Below are 21,285 nucleotides of genomic sequence, written 5' to 3' on the forward strand. Positions count from 1 at the left end.
CAGTAGAGACAGGAAGGACTCTGGGGGGACAGACCAGATGGGGACACCAACAAGGAATACACCAACAAGTGTTGGACGACATACATACAGATGAGGAGGAGGTGAAGAAACTGCTAAGGGACATCGATACCTCAAAGGCAATGGGACCGGACAACATCTCTCCATGGGTCCTTAGAGAGGGAGCAGATATGTTGTGCGTACCACTTACCACAATCTTCAACACATCCCTGGAAACTGGGCAACTACCTGAGGTATGGAAGACGGCAAATGTAGTTCCCATTTTCAAAAAAGGAGACAGAAAAGAGGCACTAAACTATAGACCTGTGTCATTGACGTGTATAGTATGCAAAATTATGGAGAAGATTATCAGGAGGAGAGTGGTGGAGCACCTGGAACGGAACAGGAGTATAAATGCCAACCAGCACGGATTCACGGAAGGCAAATCCTGTGTCACAAACCTTCTGGAGTTTTACGATAAAATAACAGAAGTAAGACAAGAGAGAGAGGGGTGGGTTGATTGCATCTTCTTGGACTGCAAGAAGGCCTTTGACACAGTTCCTCACAAGAGATTAGTGCAGAAGCTAGAGCATCAGGCGCATATAACAGGAAGAGCACTGCAATGGATCAGAGAATACCTGACAGGGAGGCAACAACGAGTCATGGTACGTAATGATGTATCACAGTGGGCACCTGTGACGAGCGGGGTCCCACAGGGGTCGGTCCTAGGACCAGTGCTATTTTTGGTATATGTGAACGACATGACGGAAGGGTTAGACTCAGAAGTGTCCCTGTTTGCAGATGATGTGAAGTTAATGAGGAGAATTAAATCTGATGAGGACCAGGCAGGACTTCAAAGAGACCTGGACAGACTGGACACCTGGTCCAGCAAATGGCTTCTCGAATTTAATCCTGCCAAATGCAAAGTCATGAAGATAGGGGAAGGGCACAGAAGACCACAGACAGAGTATAGGCTAGGTGGCCAAAGACTGCAAACCTCACTCAAGGAGAAAGATCTTGGGGTGAGTATAACACCGAGCATGTCTCCGGAAGCACACATCAATCAGATAACTGCTGCAGCATATGGGCGCCTGGCAAACCTGAGAACAGCATTCCGACACCTTAGTAAGGAATCATTCAAGACACTGTACACCGTGTATGTCAGGCCCATACTGGAGTATGCAGCACCTGTTTGGAACCCGCACTTGATAAAGCACGTCAAGAAACTAGAGAAAGTACAAAGGTTTGCAACAAGGTTAGTTCCAGAGCTAAGGGGAATGTCCTATGAAGAAAGATTAAGGGAAATCGCCCTGACGACACTGGAGGACAGGAGGGTCAGGGGAGACATGATAACGACATATAAAATACTGCGTGGAATAGACAAGGTGGACAAGGACAGGATGTTCCAGGGAGGGGACACAGAAACAAGAGGCCACAATTGGAAGTTGAAGACACAAATGAGTCAGAGAGATAGTAGGAAGTATTTCTTCAGTCATAGAGTTGTAAGGCAGTGGAATAGCCTAGAAAATGACGTAGTGGAGGCAGGAACCATACACAGTTTTAAGACGAGGTTTGATAAAGCTCATGGAGCGGGGAGAGAGAGGGTCTAGTAGCAACCGGTGAAGAGGCGGGGCCAGGAGCTAGGACTCGACCCCTGCAACCACAAATAGGTGAGTACAAATAGGTGAGTACACACACTCACACACACACTAACACACACACACACACACACACACACACACACACACACACACACACACACACACACACACACACACACACACACACACACACACACACACACAGTAAGGCATGGGGTGTGGAGCAAATGTTAAGAGGAACATGCCGTCCATCACGTCTCTTAGCTTGTTTGAGTGATGGCCCTCCCTGCACACCACCATCTGTCCCTGCCTGATTATCCTGTAGTCACCTAGTTATTTCTGCGGAAGTTGGGGGCCCAGGTTCTCAGTGCTGACACACCACCTGCGTAGCCAACATCTCAAGTTTCTCTTTATTTTTTACGTTAAAGAAATTCTTTGATTCCCTTTTGTTCCTGTCTGCTATTTCTACTTTAGAGTTTCTTCTTGTTCCTCGTTACATGTATGTGTTAAGTTTTTAGCGTATTGGAATCACTGGTAAGTCTCTGAGTTAACATATTTCCTGTATCGTGCGTGCAAGTTTGTTGTTGCAGGTTAGGTAAGGTTTGTCAGGAAACAGGACAAGTGTTTCCTGACTCGGGTCTTAGTCATGTGATGACCCGCAGCTGGAGCTTTTGGTCCTCTGACCGAGGCTTTCCGCTGGCTTACTTGTCCACCCGTTTTAAAATGATGGTTATGGTTATAAACAATTGTTCTCCCAGGGTTTGTGCGATAGATGTGCTTGTGTTTGATGTGCTTGTGTCTGTCTGTCTGTGTACCTTATTTAAATCCCTCTTTTCCAACCATAACTTTCCTTCGTGTGTTGAAAATGCGTTATGAGCGAATGCAACACTGAAATGACTGGGATTCGAACCAAGGGTTCAGTGAACCAAGGCGACAGGCTGAAAATCCCAGACCAGGGGTTTGATTCCGGAACACTTTTGAATTTGTCTTCTACCTAGCCACTGGGACATTTTTAGGGGTTTGCTCAGTCTTCTAAGAGGCTGAAATTAAGGAAAAGCCCCAAGAGGCTGGCATTATCGAGGCATTATCTGCTTAGGTAGGTCGATGGAGGAATGTTTACAAGAGTTGAGTGCCAAGGTTAAGCTGTGGCGTCAGGTGAGATGTGACCTGCACTTCCTCACCTGCACACCTGGAGGTCACCAGGCAATGTGAAGCTGATAAGAATGGTAATAAATAGCTACCTGTGTGTACTCACACATTCATCTCAAATCACCCTTCCTTACCTATATGTTGTGTGTGTGTGTGCGTGTGTGTGTGTGTGTGTGTGTGTGTGTGTGTGTGTGTGTGTGTGTGTGTGTGTGTGTGTGTGTGTGTGTGTGTGTGTGTGTGTCTAATATCCAATTTTCAACTATGACCTCCTTTTATCCTATTGCAGTTATCTACAAGTCTTCTTTATCGATTCTTTCAAGTCTTTTTATATCTTTATATATGGTAATAATATCTTCTGTTTTCTTGCTATCAGCCACACGGGCATTATTTCTGTTAACTTTCCACCGTGACTCATATTTTTACATCTTCTTAACCATTTCATAACTTTTGACTTTTCTAAATTATTTATATGTTTAAGGTGTGGGCAGCACACAGCTGCAAATTCTAGTTTTGGTCCAAAATATATTGTAAACAAGCTTTTTGCAAACACTTCTCTAAGCTCTATATTTGAAAGCCATTTTTTTGTTTGCCATCGTAGCTTATGAGGTTCACTCTTAGATCTCTCTCTCTCTCTCTCTCTCTCTCTCTCTCTCTCTCTCTCTCTCTCTCTCTCTCTCTCTCTCTCTCTCTCTCTCTCTCTCTCTCTCTCTCTCTCTCTCTCTCTCTCTCTCTCTCTCTCTCTCTCTCTCTCTATCTCATGTTTTCAGCGTTGCGTCACTGTTTATTTTTCTCGCATAACCTGGATTTACTTTCACGCGTTGCCAACACATGTGATCCATCCTCTATCATTTCCATCACATGTGATCCATCCTCTATCTATCATTTCCATCACATGTGATCCATCCTCTATCTATCATTTCCATCACATGTGATCCATCCTCTATCTATCATTTCCATCACATGTGATCCATCCTCTATCTATCATTTCCATCACATGTGATCCATCCTCTATCTATCATTTCCATCACATGTGATCCATCCTCTATCTATCATTTCCATCACATGTGATCCATCCTCTATCTATCATTTCCATCACATGTGATCCATCCTCTATCTATCATTTCCATCACATGTGATCCATCCTCTATCTATCATTTCCATCACATGTGATCCATCCTCCATCTATCATTTCCATCACATGTGATCCATCCTCTATCTATCATTTCCATCACATGTGATCCATCCTCTATCATTTCCATCACATGTGATCCATCCTCTATCTATCATTTCTATCACATGTGATCCATCCTCTATCTATCATTTCCATCACATGTGATCCATCCTCCATCTATCATTTCTATCACATGTGATCCATTCTCTATCATTTCCATCACATGTGATCCATTCTCTATCATTTCCATCACATGTGATCCATTCTCTATCATTTCCATCACATGTGATCCATTCTCTATCATTTCCATCACATGTGATCCATTCTCTATCATTTCCATCACATGTGATCCATCCTCTATCTATCATTTCCATCACATGTGATCCATCCTCTATCTATCATTTCCATCACATGTGATCCATCCTCTATCTATCATTTCCATCACATGTGATCCATCCTCCATCTATCATTTCCATCACATGTGATCCATCCTCTATCTATCATTTCCATCACATGTGATCCATCCTCTATCATTTCCATCACATGTGATCCATCCTCTATCTATCATTTCTATCACATGTGATCCATCCTCTATCTATCATTTCCATCACATGTGATCCATCCTCCATCTATCATTTCTATCACATGTGATCCATTCTCTATCATTTCCATCACATGTGATCCATTCTCTATCATTTCCATCACATGTGATCCATTCTCTATCATTTCCATCACATGTGATCCATTCTCTATCATTTCCATCACATGTGATCCATTCTCTATCATTTCCATCACATGTGATCCATTCTCTATCATTTCCATCACATGTGATCCATCCTCTATCATTTCCATCACATGTGATCCATTCTCTATCATTTCCATCACATGTGATCCATCCGCTATCTATCATTTTCATCACATGTGATCCATCCTCTATCATTTCCATCACATGTGATCCATCCTCCATCTATCATTTCTATCACATGTGATCCATTCTCTATCATTTCCATCACATGTGATCCATTCTCTATCATTTCCATCACATGTGATCCATTCTCTATCATTTCCATCACATGTGATCCATTCTCTATCATTTCCATCACATGTGATCCATTCTCTATCATTTCCATCACATGTGATCCATTCTCTATCATTTCCATCACATGTGATCCATCCTCTATCATTTCCATCACATGTGATCCATCCTCTATCATTTCCATCACATGTGATCCATCCGCTATCTATCATTTTCATCACATGTGATCCATCCTCTATCATTTCCATCACATGTGATCCATTCTCTATCATTTCCAACACATGTGATCCATCCTCTATCATTTCCATCACATGTGATCCATTCTCTATCATTTCCAACACATGTGATCCATCCTCTATCATTTCCATCACATGTGATCCATCCTCTATCATTTTCATCACATGTGATCCATCCTCTATCTATCATTTCCATCACATGTGATCCATTCTCTATCATTTCCAACACATGTGATCCATCCTCTATCATTTCCATCACATGTGATCCATCCTCTATCATTTCCATCACATGTGATCCATCCTCTATCATTTCCATCACATGTGATCCATCCTCTATCTATCATTTCCATCACATGTGATCCATCCTCTATCATTTCCATCACATGTGATCCATCCTCTATATCATTTCCATCACATGTGATCCATTCTCTATCATTTCCAACACATGTGATCCATCCTCTATCATTTCCAACACATGTGATCCATCCTCTATCATTTCCATCACATGTGATCCATCCTCTATCTATCATTTCCATCACATGTGATCCATCCTCTATCTATCATTTCCATCACATGTGATCCATCCTCTATCATTTCCATCACATGTGATCCATCCTCTATCATTTCCATCACATGTGATCCATCCTCTGTCTATCATTTCCATCACATGTGATCCATCCTCTATCATTTCCAACACATGTGATCCATCCTCTGTCTATCATTTCCAACACATGTGATCCATCCTCTGTCTATCATTTCCAACACATGTGATCCATCCTCTGTCTATCATTTCCAACACATGTGATCCATCCTCTATCATTTCCAACACATGTGATCCATCCTCTGTCTATCATTTCCATCACATTTGATCCATCCTCTGTCTATCATTTCCATCATATGTGATCCATCCTCTGTCTATCATTTCCATCACATGTGATCCATCCTCTATCATTTCCAACACATGTGATCCATCCTCTGTCTATCATTTCCATCATATGTGATCCATCCTCTGTCTATCATTTCCATCACATGTGATCCATCCTCTATCATTTCCAACACATGTGATCCATCCTCTGTCTATCATTTCCATCATATGTGATCCATCCTCTGTCTATCATTTCCATCACATGTGATCCATCATCCTGTAGTGACTGTCGGTCATTTTTATTGTTTGTTTTAGCTTGGGTAATTTTGCAACATAAACAAGGATTGTTTTATTAATATATTCATCGTTGTTAGTAAATAAATGGCTCAGAGAATTGACAAGTTGACGAATTAGATACTTGTGCAACACTTGGGTATCTGGGAACTTTTCTCCAACCAGTGGCTTCCTCAGTCCAATACAGAGAAGAATGGTTGAAGATCAGCAGTTTGAGGTAGTCAGTCGCAAAGGCTTGTGATCGTATTTGCTTGGACCTCCTTCTCCTCTTGACTGCAAGCTCCTGATACCGTCACACTGCATGCTCCTGATGATGTGTTAATTGCAACACGAAAGGCCTAGCGGTTGTTTTGTGTCTTGTATCGCCTGTTCACGATATTTGCATCACACTGCGGGTATCAAGAACACCGATAAAGTTTAAACGTCACCACTGAGGCGTCTTATTCACCGCACCAGAAAAGATAAACCATTATCTTTTTATTATATATTAACCAAAATGTCAGTAATACTGTATTTGTTCACTTACGTTTTATTTCCGTATTTGTTTACGTTTTTTTTTTTTTTTTTTTTTTTGGGGGGGGGGGGGAAGGGGGGGTTTTGTATATAAAATTGGCGACAAATGTGGCAGTGTTGTCAGTCTAAGTTCAGTCGACAAGGTAAAGTTAAATAGTATTTTTTTCCCTCATCTCCCTTTTTTTCCCTCCTCTCCCTTTTTTCCCTCCTCTCCCTTTTTTTCCCTCCTCTCCCTTTTTTTCCCTCCTCTCCCTTTTTTCCCTCCTCTCCATTTTTTCCCTCCTCTCCCTTTTTTACCTCCTCTCCCTTTTTTTCCCTTCTCTCCCTTTTTTTCCCTCCTCTCCCTTTTTTCCCTCCTCTCCCTTTTTTCCCCTCCTCTCCCTTTTTTTCCCTCCTCTCCCTTTTTTTCCCTCCTCTCCGTTTTTTCCCTACTCTCCCTTTTTTTCCCTCCTCTCCCTTTTTTTTTCCCTCCTCTCCCTTTTTTTTCCCTCCTCTCCCTCTTTTTCCCTCCTCTCCCTTTTTTTCCATCCTCCCTTTTTTTCCCTCCTCTCCCTTTTTTTCCCTCCTCTCCCTTTTTTCCCTCCTCTCCCTCTTTTTCCCTCCTCTCCCTTTTTTTCCCTCCTCTCCCCTTTTTTTCCCTCCTCTCCCTTTTTTTCCCTCCTCTCCCTTTTTTCCCTCCTGTCCCTTTTTTTCCCTCCTCTCCCTCTTTTTTCCCTCCTCTCCCTTTTTTTCCCTCCTCTCCCTTTTTTTCCCTCCTCTCCCTTTTTTTCCCTCCTCTCCCTTTTTTTTCCCTCCTCTCCCTTTTTTTCCCTCCTCTCCCTTTTTTTCCCTCCTCTCCCTTTTTTTCCCTCCTCTCCCTCTTTTTCCCTCCTCTCCCTTTTTTTCCCTCCTCTCCCTTTTTTTCCCTCCTCTCCCTTTTTTTCCCTCCTCTCCCATCATGGGGAAAATATAATATAGAATTTTCCCATTAAGAGAATTAATCCGAGGAAACATTTTCTTCTCTGTGGCCTTTGTTATTTTCTTTCTAGTTTTCAGGGCAACACAAATCCGGTTTTCAACACAACATTAATGTACATTTCTTAGGACAACACTTGTCTGGATTTTTTGACAATAATAGCTTGGTTAAAAAAACAGTTTGGTTTTAGAAAAATACTAGTGTGGTTTTTTTATGGCAATAATGGTTTGTTTTTAATAAAAACAGTCTAATTTTAGGACAAAAATAATCTAGTTTTTAGGGCAACACTAGTCTGGTTTTTAGAGGAACACCAACTAGATTTTTCGTACTTCTCCCGTCACCTGGCGGAAAGTTCTGATAGTTAAGGGAGGATCTGATTGAAACATATCGATTTCTTTATTTTCAACCGATTACGTTCATTTTTGGTGTACTATTAGAAGCTTATATCGAGTATCCTGTGCTGAAGTTTCAAACATATCGGCCAAAAAGGAAATGAAATATGCAAAATTTACGAGAAATTGCATTTGGCAGCGGAGCTGTACTCAGTGGTACTTGGAAAAGTGGTTTTGACACTTGCTGCTGATAGAACACCTCTAATTCCATCAATCAGATACTCCCTTATAGTAAAGTTGTAATTGAGAGCTTCCATGATATTGCTTAACATTTTTACTTGCTCTTTCCATCATTTTTTCCAAAGTCTTAGGGCGCCTCATTGCGCTCAAATATCACTACACACTTGAGGTAACGCGTGACTGAAGTGCGGTACTGGTGAAATCTTTGGCTGGTTTCTTTGTAATGTTTACATAGTCGATCTGGGGGTAATGGCCCCGGAGGATCGGTCCTAGACTAGGCCTCGTGGTCTGGGACTGGTTTACGGGTATGGCATGGGGTATCCCCTCGCTTGAGCCCCTCTGCTTCAGTATCCCCTCCTTTACCTCTTGTTTCACTGTCTTTGGTTTCACTGCTACTGGCCCCTGCAAGCCTTTGCTGGCCTTTCTCACCTCTATGACATTTCTCACTCCTTTCCATTGCGATCTTTCTCCTTTGCCCTGTTACTGGACCTCTGTGATTCCCTTCCGTCTTCGCCTTGTAAAGCCCCCTCCACTGTGGTCATAATTAACCGTCATTTGAGCTTGTAGACGCATCGGTGACTTCCCGAGTCCTGTCAATCTTTGTGACCCATCTGTTGTCCTTTGCCTCTCTGTTGTCCTTTGTGACCTCTCTGTTGTCCTTTGTGACCTCTCTGTTGTCCTTTGTGACCTCTCTGTTGTCCTTTGTGACCTCTTTGTTGTCATTTGTGACCTTTGTTGTTACCTGTGACCTTTCTGTTGTCCGTTTAACCTTTCTGTCCGCTGTGACCTCTCTGTTGTCCGCTGTGACCTCCATGTTATTCTTTGTGACCTCTCTATTGTCCTTTGTGGCCTCTGTTATTCTATGTGACCTCTCTATTGTCCTTTGTGACCTCTCTGTTGTCCCTTAGCTTCCATCCCTTGCCTCACATTTTTCTCTTTCTTTCCTTGGATCAGTGCTAATTATCTTCCATTTTTTCCGGGCGCTATATGATCCCTACAAGTTTTGCGCTTCCCCGCGAATATAATAAAAATAATTGAAGAATGAGACGCGTGTGCAGCTTGTGGGAATCTTTGTATAGGGAACTTGTCCAATCTCTGGACACGACCTACTTACACTAGTGGATGGTTCCACTGTGACTCCGCCTCCTGCTGCTTCACCTCACCTGACTACAGTATATATAAGCCACTTCTCCCAGCATATGCTGTACTTCAAGACTGATGGACTGAGCACATCGATTCCAGATGAAGGGACTGATTATCTCATACTCCTCTATTTCCACCGTTCTTCTTTGTACTGGACTGATGAAGCTACTGTTTGACGAAACGTTTCCTCAGTAAAGATTCCCATAAGCTGCACAAATATCTCATTCTTCAACCTGTCGGTTTTTCTAAATTGCTTATCACACAATAAAAATAGTCCACTTTCTTCACTCATCCCGTGACTTCGCCCTCTCCACCCTCCCTTATCCCGTAACTTCGTCCTCTCCACCCTCCCTTATCCCGTAACTTCGCCCTCTCCACCCACCCTTATCCCGTAACTTCGCCCTCTCCACCCTCCCTTATGCCGTAACTTCGCCCTTTCCACCTTCCCTTATCCCGTAATTTCACCCTCTCCACCCTCCCTTATCCCTCGACTACATTTTTTTGGCTGTGCCGCCCCAGCGGCTGGTTTACTGTGCACCGCACGTTCATCCTGAGTGCCAGCACACAAAAACAGGATTACAGAGGTGACAATGGGTTTTTAGCAAACATCTCTGGGCATAATTACACCTTTGTATATGCTACATTTATTACATATATTACAATTACGTCACTTGGCTAATTTACACATATTACAGAGATACATTCTCGAGAATATTCAAATATCTTATTACCACTAGAGGACACTGGTCATTATTACCACTTGAGGACACTGGTCATTATTACCACTACAGGACACTGGTCATTATTACCACTAGAGGACACTGGTCATTATTACCACTAGAGGACACTGGTCATTATTGCCACTAGAGGACACTGGTCATTATTACCACTAGAGGACACTGGTCATTATTACCACTAGAGGACACTGGTCATTATTGCCACTACAGGACACTGGTCATTATTACCACTACAGGACACTGGTCATTATTACCACTAGAGGACACTGGTCATTATTACCACTAGAGGACACTGGTCATTATTACCACTAGAGGACACTGGTCATTATTACCACTACAGGACACTGGTCATTATTACCACTAGAGGACACTGCTCATTATTACCACTAGAGGACACTGGTCATTATTACCACTATAGGACACTGCTCATTATTACCACTACAGGACACTGGTCATTATTACCACTAGAGGACACTGCTCATTATTACCACTAGAGGACACTGGTCATTATTACCACTAGAGGACACTGGTCATTATTACCACTAGAGGACACTGGTCATTATTACCACTAGAGGGCACTGGTCATTATTGCCACTAGAGGACACTGGTCATTATTACCACTAGAGGGCACTGCTCATTATTACCACTTGAGGACACTGATCATTATTACCACTAGAGGACACTGGTCATTATTACCACTTGAGGACACTGCTCATTATTACCACTAGAGGACACTGGTCATTATTACCACTAGAGGACACTGGTCATTATTACCACTAGAGGACACTGGTCATTATTACCAATAGAGGACACTGGTCATTATTACCACTAGAGGACACTGATCATTATTACCACTAGAGGACACTGATCATTATTACCACTAGAGGACACTCGTCATTATTACCACTAGAGGACACTGGTCATTATTACCACTAGAGGACACTGGTTATTACTACCACTAGACGACACTGGTCATTATTACAACTAAAGGACACTGATCATTATTACCACTAGAGGACACTGGTCATTATTACCACTAGAGGACACTGGTCATTATTACCACTAGAGGACACTGGTCATTATTACCACTAGAGGACACTGATCATTATTACCACTAGAGGACACTGATCATTATTACCACTAGAGGACACTGGTCATTATTGCCACTAGAGGACACTGGTCATTATTGCCACTAGAGGACACTGGCCATTATTACCACTAGAGGACACTGGTCATTATTACCACTAGAGGACACTGGTCATTATTACCACTTGAGGACACTGATCATTATTACCACTAGAGGACACTGGTTATTATTATCACTAGAGGACACTGGTCATTATTACCACTAGAGGACACTGGTTATTATTACCACTAGAGGACACTGGTTATTATTAACACTAGAGGACACTGGTCATTATTGTCACTAGAGGACACTGGTCATTATTACCACTAGAGGACACTGGTCATTATTGCCACTAGAGGACACTGGTCATTATTGCCACTAGGAGACACTGGCCATTATTGCCACTAAAGAACACTGGTCATTATTGCCACTAGAGGACACTGATCATTATTACCACTTGAGGACACTGGTCATTATTACCACTAGAGGACACTGGTCATTATTACCACTAGAAGACATTGGCCATTATTACCACTAAAGGACACTGGTCATTATTACCACTAGAGGACACTGGTCATTATTACCACTAGAGGACACTGGTCATTATTACCACTAGAGGACACTGGTCATTATTACCACTAGAGGACACTGGTTATTATTACCACTAGAGGACACTGGTCATTATTACCACTAAAAGACACTGGTCATTATTACCACTAGAGGACACTGGTTATTATTACCACTAAAGGACACTGGTCATTATTACCACTAGAGGACACTGGTCATTATTACCACTAGAGGACACTGGTCATTATTACCACTAGAGGACACTGGTTATTATTACCACTAGAGGACACTGGTCATTATTACCACTAAAAGACACTGGTCATTATTACCACTAGAGGACACTGGTCATTATTACCACTAGAGGACACTGGTCATTATTACCACTAGAGGACACTGGTCATTATTACCACTAGAGGACACTGGTCATTATTACCACTAGAGGACACTGGTCATTATTACCACTAGAGGACACTGGTCATTATTACCACTAGAGGACACTGGTCATTATTACCACTAGAGGACACTGCTCATTATTACCACTAGAGGACACTGCTCATTATTGCCACTAGAAGACACTGGTCATTATTACCACTAGAGGACACTGCTCATTATTGCCACTAGAGGGCACTGGTCATTAATGCCACTAGAAGACACTGGTCATTATTACCACTAGAGGACACTGGTCATTATTGCCACTAGAGGACACTGGTCATTATTACCACTAGAGGACACTGGTCATTACTACCACTAGAGGACACTGGTCATTATTACCACTAGAGGGCACTGGTCATTAATGCCACTAGAAGACACTGGTCATTATTGCCACTAGAGGACACTGATCGTTATTACCACTAGAGGGCACTGGTCATTATTACCACTAGAGGACACTGGTTATTATTACCACTAGAGGACACTAATCATTATTACCACTAGAGGGCACTGGTCATTATTGCCACTAGAGGACACTGGTCATTATTACCACTAGAGGACACTGATCATTATTACCAATAGAGGGCACTTGTCACTATTGCCACTAGAGGACACTGGTCATTATTGCCACTAGAGGACACTGGTCATTATTGCCACTAGAGGACACTGGTCATTATTACCACTAGAGGACACTGGTCATTATTACCACTAGAGGACACTGGTCATTATTACCACTTGAAGACACTGCTCATTATTACCACTAGAGGACACTGGTCATTATTACCACTTGAGGACACTGCTCATTATTACCACTAGAGGACACTGGTCATTATTACCACTTGAGGACACTGCTCATTATTACCACTAGAGGACACTGGTCATTATTACCACTAGAGGACACTGGTCATTATTACCACTAGAGGACACTGGTCATTATTGCCACTAGAGGACACTGGTCATTATTACCACTAGAGGACATTGGTCATTATTACCACTAGAGGGCACTGGTCATTAATGCCACTAGAAGACACTGGTCATTATTGCCACTAGAAGACACTGGTCATTACTGCCACTAGAGGACACTGGTCATTATTACCACTAAAGGACACTGGTCATTATTACGACTAGAGGACACTGGTCATTATCACCACTAGAGGACACTGGTCATTATTACCACTAGAGGACACTGGTCATTACTGCCACTAGAGGACACTGGTCATTATTACCACTAGAGGACACTGGTCATTATTACCACTAGAGGACACTGGTCATTATTACCACTAGAGGACACTGGTAATTATTATCACTAGAGGACACTGGTCATTATTACCACTAGAGGACACTGGTCATTATTACCACTAAAGGACACTGGTCATTACTGCTACTAGAGGACACTGGTCATTATTATCACTAGAGGACACTGGTCATTATTACCACTAGAGGACACTGGTCATTATTACCACTAGAGGACACTGGTCATTATTATCACTAGAGGACACTGGTCATTATTACCACTAGAGCACACTGGTCATTATTATCACTAAAGGACACTGCTCATTATTACCACTAGAGGACACTGGTCATTATTACCACTAAAGGACACTGGTCATTACTGCCACTAGAGGACACTGGTCATTATTGGGTTACAGTATCATCAGTTTATTCATCTTGATCAGTGGTCCTCAACTTTCCTACACAAATGGTTCACATTTGATGGTCAAATGTGTGATTAAGGATGTACGGTTTTGTTGACATTGTGCAGGGTGGAACCTACATAAAAGTGAATTTGTAATTTTATGTGAGGGCCGCATCCATTTCGTAGGATGCGGCCCTCTCCCTCTCCCCTTCTCCCTTAACTACGTCCTCCTCTTTTCCTATATCCCTTAACTGCCTCTTCCTTCCACTTTCTTGTCACTTCATCATTCTCCCCTCCTTTACTCCTCGACTACATCATTCGATCTTTCCTTATTCTTTCACTTCCTCCTCCACTTTATTCCTCGACTTGAGTCTTCGTTCCATCCCTCCTACCCTCGGCTAGGACTAAGATGTTCACGAGTCACTGTGTAGGAGGCAGTGTTCACGAGTCACTGTGTAGGAGGCAGTGTTCGCGAGTCACTATGTAGAAGGCAGTGTTCACGAGTCACTGTGCAGAAGGCAGTGTTCGCGAGTCACTATGTAGAAGGCAGTGTTCACGAGTCACTGTGTAGGAGGCAGTGTTCACGAGTCACTGTGTAGAAGGCAGTGTTCACGAGTCACTGTGTAGGAGGCAGTGTTCACGAGTCACTGTGTAGGAGGCAGTGTTCACGAGTCACTGTGTAGGAGGCAGTGTTCACGAGTCACTGTGTAGGAGGCAGTGTTCACGAGTCACTGTGTAGGAGGCAGTGTTCACGAGTCACTGTGTAGAAGGCAGTGCTCACGAGTCACTGTGTAGAAGGCAGTGTTCACGAGTCACTGTGTAGGAGGCAGTGTTCACGAGTCAATATGTAGAAGGCAGTGTTCACGAGTCACTGTGTAGGAGGCAGTGTTCACGAGTCACTGTGTAGAAGGCAGTGTTCACGAGTCACTGTGTAGGAGGCAGTGTTCACGAGTCACTGTGTAGGAGGCAGTGTTCACGAGTCACTGTGTAGAAGGCAGTGTTCACGAGTCACTGTGTAGAAGGCAGTGTTCACGAGTCACTGTGTAGGAGGCAGTGTTCACGAGTCACTGTGTAGAAGGCAGTGTTCACGAGTCACTGTGTAGAAGGCAGTGTTCACGAGTCACTGTGTAGGAGGCAGTGTTCACGAGTCACTGTGTAGGAGGCAGTGTTCACGAGTCACTGTGTAGAAGGCAGTGTTCACGAGTCACTGTGTAGAAGGCAGTGTTCACGAGTCACTGTGTAGGAGGCAGTGTTCACGAGTCACTGTGCAGAAGGCAGTGTTCACGAGTCACTGTGTAGGAGGCAGTGTTCACGAGTCACTGTGTAGGAGGCAGTGTTCACGAGTCACTGTGTAGGAGGCAGTGTTCACGAGTCACTGTGCAGAAGGCAGTGTTCACGAGTCACTGTGTAGGAGGCAGTGTTCACGAGTCACTGTGCAGAAGGCAGTGTTCACGAGTCACTGTGCAGGAGGCAGTGTTCACGAGTCACTGTGCAGGAGGCAGTGTTCACGAGTCACTGTGCAGGAGGCAGTGTTCACGAGTCACTGTGTAGAAGGCAGTGTTCACGAGTCACTGTGCAGGAGGCAGTGTTCACGAGTCACTGTGCAGGAGGCAGTGTTCACGAGTCACTGTGCAGGAGGCAGTGTTCACGAGTCACTGTGCAGGAGGCATTGTTCACGAGTCACTGTGTAGAAGGCAGTGTTCACGAGTCACTGTGTAGGAGGCAGTGTTCACGAGTCACTGTGCAGGAGGCAGTGTTCACGAGTCACTGTGCAGGAGGCAGTGTTCACGAGTCACTGTGCAGGAGGCAGTGTTCACGAGTCACTGTGCAGGAGGCAGTGTTCACGAGTCACTGTGTAGAAGGCAGTGTTCACGAGTCACTGTGCAGGAGGCAGTGTTCACGAGTCACTGTGTAGAAGGCAGTGTTCACGAGTCACTGTGTAGGAGGCAGTGTTCACAAGTCACTGTGCAGGAGGCAGTGTTCACGAGTCACTGTGTAGGAGGCAGTGTTCACGAGTCACTGTGTAGGAGGCAGTGTTCAAGAGTCACTGTGCAGAAGGCAGTGTTCACGAGTCACTGTGCAGGAGGCAGTGTTCACGAGTCACTGTGCAGGAGGCAGTGTTCAAGAGTCACTGTGTAGGAGGCAGTGTTCACGAGTCACTGTGTAGGAGGCAGTGTTCAAGAGTCACTGTGCAGAAGGCAGTGTTCACGAGTCACTGTGCAGGAGGCAGTGTTCACGAGTCACTGTGTAGAAGGCAGTGTTCACGAGTCACTGTGTAGAAGGCAGTGTTCACGAGTCACTGTGCAGGAGGCAGTGTTCACGAGTCACTGTGCAGGAGGCAGTGTTCACGAGTCACTGTGCAGGAGGCAGTGTTCACGAGTCACTGTGTAGAAGGCAGTGTTCACGAGTCACTGTGCAGGAGGCAGTGTTCACGAGTCACTGTGCAGGAGGCAGTGTTCACGAGTCACTGTGCAGGAGGCATTGTTCACGAGTCACTGTGTAGAAGGCAGTGTTCACGAGTCACTGTGTAGGAGGCAGTGTTCACGAGTCACTGTGCAGGAGGCAGTGTTCACGAGTCACTGTGCAGGAGGCAGTGTTCACGAGTCACTGTGCAGGAGGCAGTGTTCACGAGTCACTGTGTAGAAGGCAGTGTTCACGAGTCACTGTGCAGGAGGCAGTGTTCACGAGTCACTGTGTAGGAGGCAGTGTTCACGAGTCACTGTGTAGGAGGCAGTGTTCACGAGTCACTGTGTAGGAGACAGTGTTCACGAGTCACTGTGTAGGAGGCAGTGTTCACGAGTCACTGTGTAGGAGGCAGTGTTCACGAGTCACTGTGCAGGAGGCAGTGTTCACGAGTCACTGTGTAGGAGGCAGTGTTCACGAGTCACTGTGTAGGAGGCAGTGTTCACGAGTCACTGTGTAGGAGGCAGTGTTCACGAGTCACTGTGTAGGAGACAGTGTTCACGAGTCACTGTGTAGGAGGCAGTGTTCACGAGTCACTGTGCAGGAGGCAGTGTTCACGAGTCACTGTGCAGGAGGCAGTGTTCACGAGTCACTGTGTAGGAGGCAGTGTTCACGAGTCACTGTGTAGGAGGCAGTGTTCAAGAGTCACTGTGTAGGAGGCAGTGTTCACGAGTCACTGTGTAGGAGGCAGTGTTCACGAGTCACTGTGTAGGAGGCAGTGTTCAAGAGTCACTGTGTAGGAGGCAGTGTTCACGAGTCACTGTGTAGGAGGCAGTGTTCACGAGTCACTGTGTAGGAGGCAGTGTTCAAGAGTCACTGTGTAGGAGGCAGTGTTCACGAGTCACTGTGTAGGAGGCAGTGTTCACGAGTCACTGTGTAGGAGGCAGTGTTCAAGAGTCACTGTGTAGGAGGCAGTGTTCACGAGTCACTGTGTAGGAGGCAGTGTTCACGAGTCACTGTGTAGGAGACAGTGTTCACGAGTCACTGTGTAGGAGGCAGTGTTCAAGAGTCACTGTGTAGGAGGCAGTGTTCACGAGTCACTGTGTAGGAGGCAGTGTTCACGAGTCACTGTGTAGGAGACAGTGTTCACGAGTCACTGTGTAGGAGGCAGTGTTCAAGAGTCACTGTGTAGGAGGCAGTGTTCACGAGTCACTGTGTAGGAGGCAGTGTTCACGAGTCACTGTGTAGGAGGCAGTGTTCACGAGTCACTGTGTAGGAGACAGTGTTCACGAGTCACTGTGTAGGAGGCAGTGTTCACGAGTCACTGTGTAGGAGGCAGTGTTCACGAGTCACTGTGTAGGAGACAGTGTTCACGAGTCACTGTGCAGGAGGCAGTGTTCACGAGTCACTGTGTAGGAGGCAGTGTTCACGAGTCACTGTGTAGGAGGCAGTGTTCACGAGTCACTGTGCAGGAGGCAGTGTTCACGAGTCACTGTGTAGGAGGCAGTGTTCACGAGTCACTGTGTAGGAGACAGTGTTCACGAGTCACTGTGCAGGAGGCAGTGTTCACGAGTCACTGTGTAGGAGGCAGTGTTCACGAGTCACTGTGTAGGAGGCAGTGTTCACGAGTCACTGTGTAGGAGACAGTGTTCACGAGTCACTGTGTAGGAGGCAGTGTTCAAGAGTCACTGTGTAGGAGGCAGTGTTCAAGAGTCACTGTGTAGGAGGCAGTGTTCACGAGTCACTGTGTAGGAGACAGTGTTCACGAGTCACTGTGTAGGAGACAGTGTTCACGAGTCACTGTGTAGGAGGCAGTGTTCAAGAGTCACTGTGTAGGAGGCAGTGTTCACGAGTCACTGTGTAGGAGGCAGTGTTCACGAGTCACTGTGTAGGAGACAGTGTTCACGAGTCACTGTGTAGGAGGCAGTGTTCACGAGTCACTGTGCAGGAGGCAGTGTTCACGAGTCACTGTGTAGGAGGCAGTGTTCACGAGTCACTGTGTAGGAGGCAGTGTTCACGAGTCACTGTGTAGGAGACAGTGTTCACGAGTCACTGTGTAGGAGGCAGTGTTCACGAGTCACTGTGTAGGAGGCAGTGTTCACGAGTCACTGTGTAGGAGACAGTGTTCACGAGTCACTGTGCAGGAGGCAGTGTTCACGAGTCACTGTGTAGGAGGCAGTGTTCACGAGTCACTGTGTAGGAGGCAGTGTTCACGAGTCACTGTGCAGGAGGCAGTGTTCACGAGTCACTGTGTAGGAGGCAGTGTTCACGAGTCACTGTGTAGGAGACAGTGTTCACGAGTCACTGTGCAGGAGGCAGTGTTCACGAGTCACTGTGTAGGAGGCAGTGTTCACGAGTCACTGTGTAGGAGACAGTGTTCACGAGTCACTGTGCAGGAGGCAGTGTTCACGAGTCACTGTGTAGGAGGCAGTGTTCACGAGTCACTGTGTAGGAGGCAGTGTTCACGAGTCACTGTGTAGGAGGCAGTGTTCACGAGTCACTGTGTAGGAGACAGTGTTCACGAGTCACTGTGCAGGAGGCAGTGTTCACGAGTCACTGTGTAGGAGGCAGTGTTCACGAGTCACTGTGTAGGAGACAGTGTTCACGAGTCACTGTGCAGGAGGCAGTGTTCACGAGTCACTGTGTAGGAGGCAGTGTTCACGAGTCACTGTGTAGGAGGCAGTGTTCACGAGTCACTGTGTAGGAGACAGTGTTCACGAGTCACTGTGCAGGAGGCAGTGTTCACGAGTCACTGTGTAGGAGGCAGTGTTCACGAGTCACTGTGTAGGAGACAGTGTTCACGAGTCACTGTGCAGGAGGCAGTGTTCACGAGTCACTGTGTAGGAGGCAGTGTTCACGAGTCACTGTGTAGGAGGCAGTGTTCACGAGTCACTGTGCAGGAGGCAGTGTTCACGAGTCACTGTGCAGGAGGCAGTGTTCACGAGTCACTGTGTAGGAGACAGTGTTCACGAGTCACTGTGTAGGAGGCAGTGTTCACGAGTCACTGTGCAGGAGGCAGTGTTCACGAGTCACTGTGTAGGAGGCAGTGTTCACGAGTCACTGTGTAGGAGGCAGTGTTCACGAGTCACTGTGCAGGAGGCAGTGTTCACGAGTCACTGTGCAGGAGGCAGTGTTCACGAGTCACTGTGTAGGAGGCAGTGTTCACGAGTCACTGTGTAGGAGACAGTGTTCACGAGTCACTGTGCAGGAGGCAGTGTTCACGAGTCACTGTGCAGGAGGCAGTGTTCACGAGTCACTGTGTAGGAGGCAGTGTTCACGAGTCACTGTGTAGGAGACAGTGTTCACGAGTCACTGTGTAGGAGACAGTGTTCACGAGTCACTGTGTAGGAGACAGTGTTCACGAGTCACTGTGCAGGAGGCAGTGTTCACGAGTCACTGTGTAGGAGACAGTGTTCACGAGTCACTGTGTAGGAGACAGTGTTCACGAGTCACTGTGCAGGAGGCAGTGTTCACGAGTCACTGTGCAGGAGGCAGTGTTCACGAGTCACTGTGTAGGAGGCAGTGTTCACGAGTCACTGTGTAGGAGGCAGTGTTCACTTATCGCAGATGTTGCACTCACGGCTTCTCTGCATTACTTTGCAACACGATATATCTTTCTGCTTCTACAGTAGTAGTAGCAACACATTTCTCTCTCTCTCTCTCTCTCTCTCTCTCTCTCTCTCTCTCTCTCTCTCTCTCTCTCTCTCTCTCTCTCTCTCTCTCACTAGACCCTGGGCTAGCTACTACTGTTACAGCAGAAGATTAATAATGTACTAATAAATCTTGATAAGACAGGGCTGTCAATCACAATCTTCTTATCTCTTCATTTCTCATTTTTTTTGGTTTCTCTCTCCCTTCCTCTCTCTCTCTCTTTCTCTCTGTCTATCTATCTTTCTCTCTCTCTCTCTCTCTCTCCTTCCCTGTCTCCCTATCTTCCTCCTAGTTCCATTCCTCCCTCCTTAATTTCCACTTCATTCTTCCTGCCCTCTCTCCTATTTCCCTTCTACCTCCTTCCCTTCCTCCCTCATTATCTTTCTCCCTGCATCCATCTCTCTCCCTCAGTGCCGAAATTTTAAGCTAAGAAAATCGGCTGAAGACATTTCCGTTCAGCATGATGAGTTAATTTCTTATTCAAATGTGGAGAGGACCTCCAGCCTATCATGTCAAGATCTTCTCTAATAAAGATATGTAAACTGATATTCTCTTTATTACTAGTTTATTCAAGGCGTCGACTTTACTATTCTCTTCGTTTAATACTAGTTTATCCAAGGCGTCGACTTTACTATTCTCTTCGTTTAATACTAGTTTATCCAAGGCGTCGATTTTACTATTCTCTTCGTTTAATACTAGTTTATCCAAGGGGTCGACTTTACTATTCTCTTGGTTTAATACTAGTTTATCCAAGGCGTCGACTTTACCATTCTGTCCTTCCCTCTGCAAGGAAGGACCTATTATTATCTAGCCATCAATTCCGTATTCCTCTCCATCTATATAAAATAACATTTAAGAAGCAGTTAACAGTAACGTCGCATTTGACGCACCTGGCGCTGCCAGTTGTCAGTCCTTTGCCACCTGAATCCAGACAAGCCTTTGCAGTAGCAAGCTCTCAGCCAGCACTACAAGCAGCTTGCGGTGTATCCGGTTTAACTTCAGGGCCTTCGGGAGTATCAAAGACCGGGCTGCGGGGGCGGTGTATCCGGTTTAGGCCTTCTATGAGGGGCGGTGTATCCGGTCTAGGACCAGCAGCTGGAGGGTCACCTTTTCACACCTAGGTGTTACTTCCGGTTTTGACCATGACCTCGCCCTCGAGACTACCTCACCCTTGACCCCCCAACCAATACCCCCACCCACGATT

At 45.4% G+C, this 21,285-nt stretch overlaps 1 protein-coding gene across 1 annotated transcript in view; it reads right to left on the reverse strand.

Moving 5' to 3' along the window:
- LOC128695040 (Guanylyl cyclase at 88E) overlaps positions 1 to 21,285 on the reverse strand; it is a 532,612-nt gene that overhangs the window by 163,402 nt on the left and 347,925 nt on the right. The gene's annotated exons all lie outside the window — the stretch shown is intronic.

Source organism: Cherax quadricarinatus, chromosome 35, assembly GCF_038502225.1.
Source record: "Cherax quadricarinatus isolate ZL_2023a chromosome 35, ASM3850222v1, whole genome shotgun sequence".
Lineage (NCBI taxonomy): Eukaryota > Metazoa > Arthropoda > Malacostraca > Decapoda > Parastacidae > Cherax > Cherax quadricarinatus.